Source organism: Colobus angolensis, unplaced genomic scaffold (genome assembly GCF_000951035.1).
Source record: "Colobus angolensis palliatus isolate OR3802 unplaced genomic scaffold, Cang.pa_1.0 Scaffold200, whole genome shotgun sequence".
NCBI classification, from domain to species: Eukaryota; Metazoa; Chordata; class Mammalia; order Primates; family Cercopithecidae; genus Colobus; species Colobus angolensis.
This window is the reverse complement of record NW_012115156.1, coordinates 4,568,498-4,580,482: the sequence shown is the minus strand read 5'-3', so window position 1 is coordinate 4,580,482 and position 11,985 is coordinate 4,568,498. Positions and strand designations below refer to the sequence as shown.

General features: G+C 41.6%; 1 pseudogene; it reads left to right on the top strand.

Moving 5' to 3' along the window:
- The first annotated feature begins 9,686 nt into the window (after window positions 1-9,686).
- LOC105511600 lies at window positions 9,687-10,958 on the top strand (annotated as a pseudogene).
- Window positions 10,959-11,985: the final 1,027 nt, after the last annotated feature.

Genomic DNA, 11,985 nt, shown 5'->3' with positions numbered 1-11,985 from the left:
CAGCCCAGCTGATCATATACATTAGGAAAACCCTTTCTATATCGTGAAATGTGCATAAGCTATACAGAGAGATGCTATATTCTTCCTATTGCTTTGCCTATGTGGAGAACTCCTTATCTTAGAAAGAGCCATCAGTCTGGAAATGAAAAATAAGCTTCTTTTAGGCATGCAAGCTGGAAGGAATTTTATTCTTGCTCTCCAGTGCTGTTTATTTTTAACTTTTTATATTGAAAATCTTTGAACATACACAAAAAGAGAGAAGAGAGCATAACGAGCCCCAGGAGAGGGTAATGAGCCTAGTTTTAACAATTACCAACTCATGGCCAATCTTGTTTCATATGTACCCAACATCTTCCTCCTTCCCGTATTATTTTGAAGTAAATACTAGATACTGTATCATTTCATCCATGAATATTGCAACATGTATCTCTAAAAGATAAGGGTATTTTTAATTTTAGTTTGCTAAATTAACATGCCATAAAACTGCCTTTATGGTGTGTACACATGAATTTTAACACATGTATAGGTTTGTGTACCATCATGATGATCAGGGTACAGATCAGTTCCGTTACCCTAGAGGACCCTATTTTATCTGCAGCCACAAAGCCATTATTACACCATTTAAAAATTGACAGCAACAAAGAGAATTTTAAGAGTAAACATGATTCTATTTCTCTGCAATCATGGGCAGTCCCCCAACACACTCCAATTCATAGTATCCCTTTTACAAATGACGTGCTCATGTCTATATGTAAATATATATATACATAGAACATGTTTAGAACATGTTCTATGTGTACATTGTTCTAACATGTTCTAAACATTCTTCACCCTTGCTTCTGACAAGAGGTCCAAATAAACATGACCCTTTTGTAACAACTTATTCATTTCTTCTGCATATAATAACCTTCCTGACCAACACAGATCTCTGTATTTGATAGACATTTCATAACACCCTCAGTTCTCCTATTTAGTAGAATTGTACACCTTAAAAAATGACTCATTGTTTATTTATTTTATTTTATTTATTTATTTTTTTGAGACGGAGTCTTTGCTCTGTCACCCAGGCTGGAGTGCAGTGGTGCGATCTCGGCTCACTGCAAGCTCTGCCTCCTGGGTTCACGTCATTCTCCTGCCTCAACCTCCCCAGTAGCTGGGACTACAGGCACCCGCTACCACGCCCGGTTAATTTTTTGTATTTTTAGTAGAGACGGGGTTTCACCATGTTAGCCAGCATGGTCTCGATCTCCTGACCTTGTGATCCGCCCGTCTCGGCCTCCCAAAGTGCTGGGATTACAGGCGTGAGCCACCGCGCCTGTCATTGTTTATATTTTTAGAAGCATGGAGCAATCTTAAGTTTTTGCTAAATGATACAGTGTTTTATCTGAAATAACTCAAATGCTGCTTTCATTTCTTGAAAAAACAGCTTAGAATCCAAGAAATGGAAGGGAGCTTAAAAATCATTCATCAGAATCTTCTCATTTCACGGATAAGGAAAATCAACTAAGAGAAGTTTAAAAATTTATGAAGAGCAAGCAAGGGCCAGACGTGGTGGCTCACGCCTGTAATTCCAGTGCTTAGGAGGCCGAGGTAGGTGGATTGCTTGAGCCCAGGAGTTGGAGACCAACCTGGGCAACATGGTGAGACTCCATCTTTGCATAACACACACACACATACACACACAATTAGCCAGGCATAGTAGCACATGCCTGTAGTCCCAGCTACTCTGGAGGCTGAGGTTGGAGGATTGCTTAAGCTCAGGAGTTCAAGGCTACAGTGAACCATATTCACACACACTACACTCCAGTCTGAGCAAGACCCCATCTCCAAAAAAAAACACAAAAGGTTAACAGCTGGTTAGGAGAATAGTTGAGACCAAAACTGGGTCTCCCAGACTTCAGGCTCTTTCCACTATAACATATTGTTGGCCATGATTTTTTCCTCACTCTTGCTGTTGCCTGAATGTGGATTCCATCAGCAGTTGCATATCCATATGCCATGAGTAACAGTTAAGAATACTTAAAGCTACCAAAAAAAAAAAATGCTTTATGAAATATCCAGAAAAGGCAAATCTATAGAGACAGAAAGCAGACTAGTGGTTGCCTGAGGCTGTGAGTGAGAACAGGGATTCGCAGCAAACCAGCATGAGAGATCTCTTTGGGGTGATGGAAAATGTTCTAAAACTGGATTGTTGTGATGGTTGCACAAGTCAGTGAATCTACTAAAACTGTACACTTAACAAATGAATTTTATGGTGCCTAAGTGTAATTATACCTCATTAAAGCTCTTTCTAAAAAACAGTTGCAGAGATATTTCATGATTTCTTGTAATGAGATGTCTAAAAGCAGCAATTCCCAGACTCATGTTCCTCCTGTTTCGGGTCTGCCATCCCAAGCGTGTTGGCCTGTTCTCCTCACACGCCTACTCTCATGGTCCCTAGATGGCTGTTACAGCCCCAGGATCGGGTCCACATACCTGCCTAGAGGAAATACGGTATCAATGAGTTCTTAGCTCCTGCTGTCTTTGTAAGTCTCCCAGCTCACTTCTTCTGACCTTTTTTTGGGCAGAACCAGGGCACACCGCACCCACCCCTACATGCAAGAAGCCTGAGAAGTGCGTAAATAGCAAATGAGAGCGGAGTTATCAAGATTGTTTTAACCCTGGAGCGGGTCACGTTGCCTCTCTGAACGAAAGTGAGGCTCTGTTGGCAAGAAAAAACACGGAGGAGCTGAGATGGATATTGAATGGGCAGCTAAAAGTGGCTGCCACACTGGGAAACTCACAATGTGCTAAATATGTTCTAGTTTGTTCAGAGTTTTTATAGCATAATGGTTAAATGCACAGACTCTGGAAAGAGGCTACCAAGGATTCAATCCCAGTCCCACTATTATGGGCTGAACTGTGTGCTCACCAAATTCACATGTTGAAGCTGTAACCCCCAGTATCTCAGACTGTGATTGTTCGGAGATAAGACCTTTAAGCAGGTGATTAAGTGAAAATGAAGCCATTAGACTGGGTCCTAATCTAATCTGACCGGTGTCCTTATAAGAAGAGGAAATAGGACACACAGAGACACCAGGGGTGTGCATGCATGAAGGGATGGCCATGAGGAGAGACAGCAAGAGTGCAGCATCTGCATGGTGTGCATGCATGGAGGGATGCCATAAGGAGAGGCAGCAAGAGGGCGGCATCTGCATGGTGTGCATGCACGGAGGGATGCCATGAGGAGAGGCAGCAAGAGGGTGGCCATCTGCATGCCAAGGAGAGGCCTCAGAGGAAACCATTCCTGTTGGCACCTTGATCTTGGACATTCAGCCTCCAGAACTGTGAGAAAATAAATTTCTGTGTAAGCTGTCACTTAAAATAAATTTCTGTTTAAGCCGTCTATGGTATGTTGTTATGGAAGCCCTAGCAAACAAATATATCCACCCAGCTCACAGTCTGACCGTAGATGAGTTAATTAGCTACTCTGGGCCTCTGCCTCTTTCCCTGTAAACTGGGGATGATTAGAACCCTGCTTCATAGAGTTATGTGAGAACTAAATGAGTTAACCCGTAGAAAGTACTTGGAACAGTGTCAGGCACACAGTAAGCATAACAGCAATGATGGTATGATGTACACATGTGGCTACATTTAAATGTATTATCTTGGCACATCTTTTATTCGTCATCATTCTTTTATTGAACACACGTCTATTGAATATTGAATACTGAATATGTGCCAGGCATGAGCTAGATACTTGGAGACAACTGTAAGCAAGGTAGGCTGCATCCTGATATTGCTGAGCTTGTACTCTGATAGGAGAAACCAATAATAAATAAGTCAACAAATATATAAACAATGTAATTACAGATTATAAGAAATGCTGTGAAGAAAATAAACATAGTGATGAGACAGAAAAGAGAAGGAGCAACTGTCTTAGGTTGGGCAGGCAGGGAACAGTTAACCTGAGATCTGACCGGTGAAAGGCAGCCTGCCATATAAACAGCCAAGGGAAGAACTTCCCAGGCAGTGAGGACGGTTTGGGCAAAGACCTTAAGGAAGAGTTTGGCCCATTCTAGACTGGTCCAGAAGGCTCACATTGCTGCAACATGGTGAGCCAGGGGAGTAGGGCCCCAACCAGGCTGAAGAGCTGTCCAGGCCTCAGAGCACTCAGCACCCTATAGGTGGTGGTGGGAAGGCACTCAGGTTGTATTCTTATGCAATAGAGCCCACTAAAGAGAGACATGGTCTGCATAATGCATTTATTTTTAATCAGGAAGACCAGCTGTAAATACTAATAGGTTGAAAAAGAGGTGGTGGCAAGGAAAATGGAGAGGAGTCCAGGCAGCCATTTGCATGTGTGTTTGTATATTTAATAAGGACCATGTATTCCACCATTACGCTGGCTTAGTGAAGCATTTCAGACTGTTCTATGTCTCCTCACCTGGGGCTTGGGCTGCCCTTTCATTCCACCGCCATTCCTAGAGGTGTCAAGATACCTGCCTTCACCTCTATGCAGTGCTTCTAGACAGTCTACAAGGTCCATGGCTGTTGTACAGGGAGTTGTCCACATGAGGAGGTGAGAGGAAAGGCAAGCTCAGGTGACTGAAGGATGGACAGGTGTGTGCCGGCCACTGTCCACTGATAGACTTCAGTGAAGAAATAGGAATATGAGTATAGCTGTTTTTTATAGAACCAAAAATTGGTTCTATAAAATTGTTTCCATTATTTCAGTATGCAAACTTCAGGGTTGCAGAGAAAACAGGAGTGTCCCTACAATCCTGTGAAGATGGTTTGGTTAGAGCTTCACAGGATGGCAAGGGTCAGGAAAAGGGCCGCTGAGTGGTTCCATCAACTGCCGCTAAAAGAGACCTGAACCAACTTCACCCCTGCCAACAAGAATGGAGGCTGGTTGCCTGGCAACTGTGAGGCCCCCCTTCCTGTTTAGTATTAGAAGTTTTAATTAATCAAGCAAGGCTGCTCTTGATGTTATTCTCATCTGGTTTCATCTGTCCAAACTTATTAATGCAGAAGGACAGGGTCTCCCACAGTGGCTTGCCTCAGTCCCATACTGCATGGGTGACCCTATCTCTAAAATCATAGTCTGTGAGCACTGTTAGAGTATCTAAGGTCTGCGGCTTTAATTTTACAGCTGAGACCCAGAGAATTTGGCTGGCTTAAGGTGACACAATCAGTTAATGGCACAAGAACCCTCTTTGAACTATCGCAGTTCCCTGACAGGAGGTTGCTGGTTGGAATTTAACTGAACTGGCTTGACTTGACTTCCCACTGGGACCTTCTTCTTGGTAGGGTATTTGAAGGCCTGTCATGCCTGTTTGTAATGCAAAATGGCCCCTTGCAAAGTTGTACTTGTAGAATTAGTCTCACTAACTCACAATTGCGGGGAGAACAGATGGAACCAGTGGAAAGACTTTAGAAGAAGGGCAGTTCTGTTACGTTTGGGTACTGTATCTATAGTGAAAAAAAATCTTTTCATAAAGGGCAGCCAAGGAAAGGTCCAACCAGAACCCCCAGGGAAAAGATGGAGTCAGCTTGCCTTTCCAAGGCTCAGGGCTCTGTGGGCTTGAAAGGTTGTCTGAACGGGCATTGGAGGGCTGGCATCCTGGAGTTTGAATCTGTGGAGATCAGGGGCTAGGATTGCGGAAGGTAGTACTGGATGCCTACCTTTCAATTAGCGCATTCAAAAGGGCAAAAGGTGAGGGAGGCAATTCGGTATGGATATGCAGTTCTGAGTGACATATAAAAATCCGACAGGCTCACATAGTGGCAGCTATGATCTGAGACTGCAGGACCTGGTTCTCAGGGACCTGTTTTTCTGAAACGAACAGGCCAGGGTTTATTCATTTTGTCCTAGGAGACAGGCGCCAGGTTTGGAATTTAGCATGCATCAGACCCTGTGCTTATCTGTCCTGCCTAATTTCTTTTACAGGTTGCCAAGGTTCAAATGAAGGCGCAGGCAGCCTTGAAGAAGAAAGGGGCAGGAATAGGAAACAAATAGTTTAGGCAGTTGGAGAAATAAGATAGGGCTTTGTTAGCCAGGAGGCAGACCCAGTTTTTTGAAGTGGGAAGAGGGGAGTACTTTGCAATTCAATAATCACTGAGTGCCAACCTTAAGTGTCAGGAAGGTAACAGGCTACTAACGGGCAGAGCAGAGGCCCTCCTCTTCACAGCCCACATTCTTCAATCAGTGTAACTCTGAGGCCCACTTTCTTCTTAGCACCGATTTGTTCTACTCATCTCACTTTGATCTTCAGCAGCCTGGGGCCTGTGGCAGTCCCAAAATGAGTGTGTGTGTGTATGTGGTGTTGGTAGAGGTGGGGGGAGGAGGGGGTTGTGCTGGCAAATTATGGAATATTATAAAGTTGTTAAAAATAACTTAGTTCAATTCCTTTTTCAAGACCGGTATTACCCATGATACCAAAACCAGACAAAGACATCACAAGAAGAGAGCTATAAATTACTCTATTTTATTTTAAAAGGTCTTGTTTATTTCATGTTTGTAAGCATAATAAGTTCACTGCCTGATGCACACAGCAAGTCAGTAGGCTGAGACACTGGGTTGCAGCAGAGAATGAAGTTTAATTGTAGGGCAGCCAAATAAGGAGACAGAAGGAAACCTCAAATCTGTCTCCCTGTGGAGTTTGAGGGTAGACTGTTTAAGGGTTTTGGGTTGACCATAGTGTGGAGATCACTGATCGGTCAACGAGTGCAGAGTGAAGTCACGGGACAGGAAGATACAGAAACTGTATTCTCATGCTGATTCCAGTCCTCTGTGGGGGTCTTCAAACTTGTTGGCATCAGCTGTTTCACTGCAATTGCAGAGCTGAAAATCATCTTAAGCAATTCTTAAACAAAGGTCTTATGAATCTAGTGTCAGAGAGATCCTGTCTATTTTAAACAAAAGCCTTAAGTAATTCTAATGTCCGAAATCCCATCTGTAGGGACAACAGGGATACAAATGGTATCTGGTGCTACACGACTTTTGCTTACAAAGAAATGGGCCAAAGTGCAACCTGATTAATGCTTAATTATAACTCTATTTCTGTCCAGAATTCCTGTTAACCTTGTAAGGATGGTTTCGAGTTTACTTAATTATTTCTCACAGTGGTTTATCTTTGTATAAGTATAACCTTAAAGGTCTAGAATCCATGTTTATGTTAATATGACCTGAAATTCCATTTTGTTTAACAAATACTCATTCATTGTTTACTATACACAAGGCATTGTTCATGTGTCTATTGGTGCATTAATCACCTCACACTGGAATGATACGATTGTGCATCTGACTCCTCTACTTAAAGGTAGTTTCTTTAAGGCAGTGTTCATCCCTCATTCATGTTTGCATCCCCACCACCTTTCATAGGCCATTCCCATAGTAGTAGGTATTTAACATATGTTTGAGGAATTTAGATCCAAATGTGTGTACAACTTTAATATAAGGCTGAACTTTTCAAGAGAGAAAATAGAGGAGTGGACCCTGGGAGATGATTTTGAGGTGAATTTAGGTATGTGTGTATGTGAGAGGAACAATATTAATGGGGAAGGAGGCTAGAAAGTGGTATAGAATCAGGCCATGTCAAAGAGCTGGAGTAGCATTTTATTGCTAATGAGGAAATTGAAGAGTTTGAGGACAATGAGAGATCATTTTCATATTAGTTTTTAGAAAGAAAATTTTTGTAAAACCTAATGAGTATCTGTTACACATATGGCTTTCATTGTAAATAACAGGTAACCTGATTGCCTGAATTAAAACAAAGAAGGAAATTTACTGATTTGTAAAACTAAAAAGTCTAGAAGTAGGGTGGACTTCAGGCAGATTTGATCAAGATCCCACGTTCAGTTTTCTGTGATTATCTTGACATTTTCCTCCTCCATGTGTAGACATCATCTCCAGACTGGTTTCTCTCATGGTTACAAGATTGCTACCAGCAGAAACCAGAGCTATTTGATTCTTCCCCCACCCCCCAAATCATTAATGAAAAGTCCTAAGTTTCACTCTGATTAGACCAATTTAGGTCTCACCCTCCATGAACAAATTAATGTAGCCAGAAAATTTGGATTCAACTGATTGGCTTTGGCTGATTGAGGCCACCTCCATAGCCAAGCTCAGTCTGCCCAAATGACATGACAACTGCACGGTAGGAGAAAGCCCAAGAGGCAGATGACAATGTTTACTATGATGTGGCAGAATAAATGTCTAAGGCTATGGAAGAAATTCATGAGAAAGAAGAACAGCAAAGGGGAATTTGTCTTACTTTATTAAAATTAACAAAATAAAATGGTATTGGCATAGAGAACCCAGACACAGATATGTTGATATTAAAATTAATTCATGACTAAGGTGGCAATTGATGGTAAAGCACTTTTAATTAAAAGTGCTTGCATAATAATTAATCAAACTGGATAAAACTAAGTTAGTTAGATCCCTATCTTGTAACAAATTTAAAAATTCTAAATAAGGCTAAGTGCAGTGGCTTACACCTGTAATCCCAGCACTTTGGGAGACCAAGGTGGGTGGATCACCTGAGATCAGGAGTTTGAGACTAGCCTGGCCAACATGGTGAAACTCCATCTCTACTAAAAATACAAAAGTTAGCCAGGCGTGATGGCAGGCGCCTGTAATACCAGCTACTTTGGAGACTGAGGCAGGTGAATCACTTGAATCCAGGAGGTGGAGGTTGCAGTGAGCCAAGATCTCACCATTGCACTCCAGCCTCATCAACAAGAGCGAAACTCTGTCTCAAAACTAAATAAATAAATAATAAAATAATAATAGAAATTCTAAATGTGTCAGAGAATTAAAAGGAATAAAACAAAACCACACACACATACACTAAAAACATTAGAAGAAAATTGAAAGAATATTTGAATAATATTGGGTTGGAAGAGACCTCTCCAAGTAAGCCTAGAAACCCAGAAGCCAAGAGAGAGAGATAGAGAGAGACAGAGAGAGAAATGTTTGACTTTAAAAAGTTAAAAATACTTTTATGTCAAAAACATCAAAACCAAAGTCAAAAGGAAAGTAAAAACTAAAAAAAAATTTGTAAAATATATAGCAGAAAAGGGATTCTTGTCCCTGATATATAAAGACCTAAAATTTTTCCAATAGAAAAATAGTAGTCAGGGAAATGAAAAGAAAATATCAACTTGGCAATGCAAAAAACTTTAAAAATAATGATAACAATCAATCTTGGTGGGGTGTAGAGAAACTAGTATTTTCATATATTGCTGGTAGTGGTATAAATTGTTACCACCTTTTTAGAAAGATATCTGAAAATATATATGAACACTAAAAATATTTACCTTTGACTGGGCATGGTGGCTCATGCCTGTAACCCCAGCACTTTGGGAGACCAAGGCAGGCAGACCACTGGAGGTCAGGAGTTCGAGACCAGCCTGGCCAACATGGCGAAACCCCATCTCTACTAAAAATACAAAAATTAGCTGGGTGTGGTGGCTATAATCCCAGTGCCTGTAACCCCAGCTACTCGGGAGGCTGAGGCATGGCACGAGAATTGCTTGAACCTGGGAGGTAAAGGTTGCAGTGAGCTGAGATTATGCCACTGCACTCCAGCCTGGGCGACAGAGCAAGACTCCATCCCCCTAAAAAAGAAAAATATCTACTTTTTGAATCAGAATCTCACATTTAGGAATTTTTTCGGAAATAAATGATTTCTGAATAAATGATTTGCTGTCAGGAACTGAAATACAACACTGGTGGAGGAGAATGGTTTGATTATTTGACAGATCTTGGGGAACATTACAAGAAGAATCCTATGGTGGAAACATTGGGTACAGTACTACAACTCAAGCAGCCCCTTAACATGACTCGTATAAATGCTGCTGAAATAGAAAGCAGAGTTCAAGAACTAAGCAAATTAGCTGAGACTACAGATAAAGTCAAACAAGGCTTTTGGAAAGGATTTCAGACACTGCAACAACAGGAGTGCAAACTTCTTTACAGCTGAAAAGAGGGTTAAAGGTAAGAAAACAAAAACAAAAATAGATATTAAAAACATCCTGCCCTTTGATTATACCAGGGTTGTTGTTCTTGACGGTGATCCCAATAAGCCTGTTTCAGATTACATCAATGCAAATATCATCATGCCTGAATTTGAAACCAAGTGCAACAATTCGAAGCCCAAAAAGAGTTACATTGCCACACAAGGCTGCCTGCAAAACACAGTGAAGGACTTTTGGTGGATGGTGTTCCAAGAAAACTCCAGAGTGATTGTCATGACAACGAAAGAAGTGGAGAGAGGAAAGAGCAAACGTGTCAAATACTGGCCTGATGAGTATGCTCTAAAAGAATATGGCGTCATGCCTGTTAGGAACATCAAAGAAAGCACCACTCATGACTATAGGCTAAGAGAAGTTAAACTTTCAAAGGTTGGACAAGGGAATACGGAGAGAACAGTCTGGCAATACCACTTTCGGACCTGGCTGGATCACAGAGTGCTCAGCAACCCCGGGGGCGTGCTGGACTTCCTGGAGAAGGTGCACCATAAGCAGGAGAGCATCATGGATGCAGGGCCGGTCGTGGTGCACTGCAGTGCTGGAATTGGCCGGACAGGGACTTTCATTGTGATTGATATTCTTATCGACATCATCAGAGATGAAGGTGTTGACTGCGACATTGATGTTCCCCAACCATCCAGATGGTGTGGTCTAAGAGGTCAGGGATGGTCCAGACAGAAGCACGGTACCGATTTATCTATATGGCAATCCAGCGTTATATTGAAACACTACAGCGCAGGATTGAACAAAAGCGGAAAAGCAAGAGGAAAGGGAACGAATATACAAATGTTAAGTATTCTCTAGCAGACCAGACGAGTGGAGACCAGAACCCCCTCCCGCCTTGTACTCCAATGCCACCCTGCGCAGAAATGAGAGAAGACAGTGCTAGAATCTATGAAAACGTGGGCCTGATGCAACAGCAGAAAAGTTTCAGATGAGAAAACCTACCAAAACTTCAGCACAGAAATAGATGTGGACTTTCACCCTCTCCCTAAAAAGATCAAGAACAGACAGAAGAAAGTTGATGTGAAGACAAAATTTGGATTTGGAAGGCTTGCGTTGTGGTTGATAAGCGAAATTTGAAACCATTTAAAGACCACTGTATTTTAACTCCACAATAACTGCTTCCCAATTACTCATTCCCTCAGATAAGAAGAAATCATCTCCACAATGTAGACAACATTATATTTTATAGAATTTCATTTTAAAGTAAGGAAGCAGTTAAATTGTGCACTATATTTTGCAGATTATGGGGATTCAAATTCTAGTTACAGGCCTTTTTTTTCTTTTTATAACCTTAACCAGTTTAATTTTTTTTCCTCATTGTGGGGGATGATAAGAAGAAGAAAAGATTTGGGAAAATTAAGTATCAACATCCTAGAAAAGTGAGAACAATCTCATTTACCATCATGTATCCAGTAGTTGATAATTCATTTTGATGGCTTCTCTTTTTGGCCAAATGAGAATTAGGCCAGTGCCTGAGATTGTCAGAAGTTGACTGTTCTACCTTTGCATTGGCATTAAATAGTCATAGAAAAAGAATCACAGATATTTATGAATTAAAAGGTGTAGCTTTTTTTTTCCCAGCTGATAGTTTAGCTGTTGACTGAGAAGGTTGTGGTGGGAAAACGTTTGCCATATTTTCTTTGCATTTGAGTAATTGTCTTGTACTTAGAAAAAAGGCATCTATGAATGACCAGTGTTTTCGGTTGTCAAATGTTGCCGACAAACTGACCCCAAAACTTTATTGGCTTAAAAAATGCCCCACCCCCAACTGTTCTTCAGGCTGAGCTGGGCTCAGCTGGGCTGTTCTTCTACCAACCTGCAGGTGGCCACTCATGTGATCAGCAGGTCAGTGGAGAGACTGGGATGGCTGGGCTTCTCTCTCTGCCTGCAGTCCTGCATCTCTCCTTCTCCGTGTAATCTCTCTAAGTGGCCTTGCTGGCAGGGTAGCTAGACCTCTGA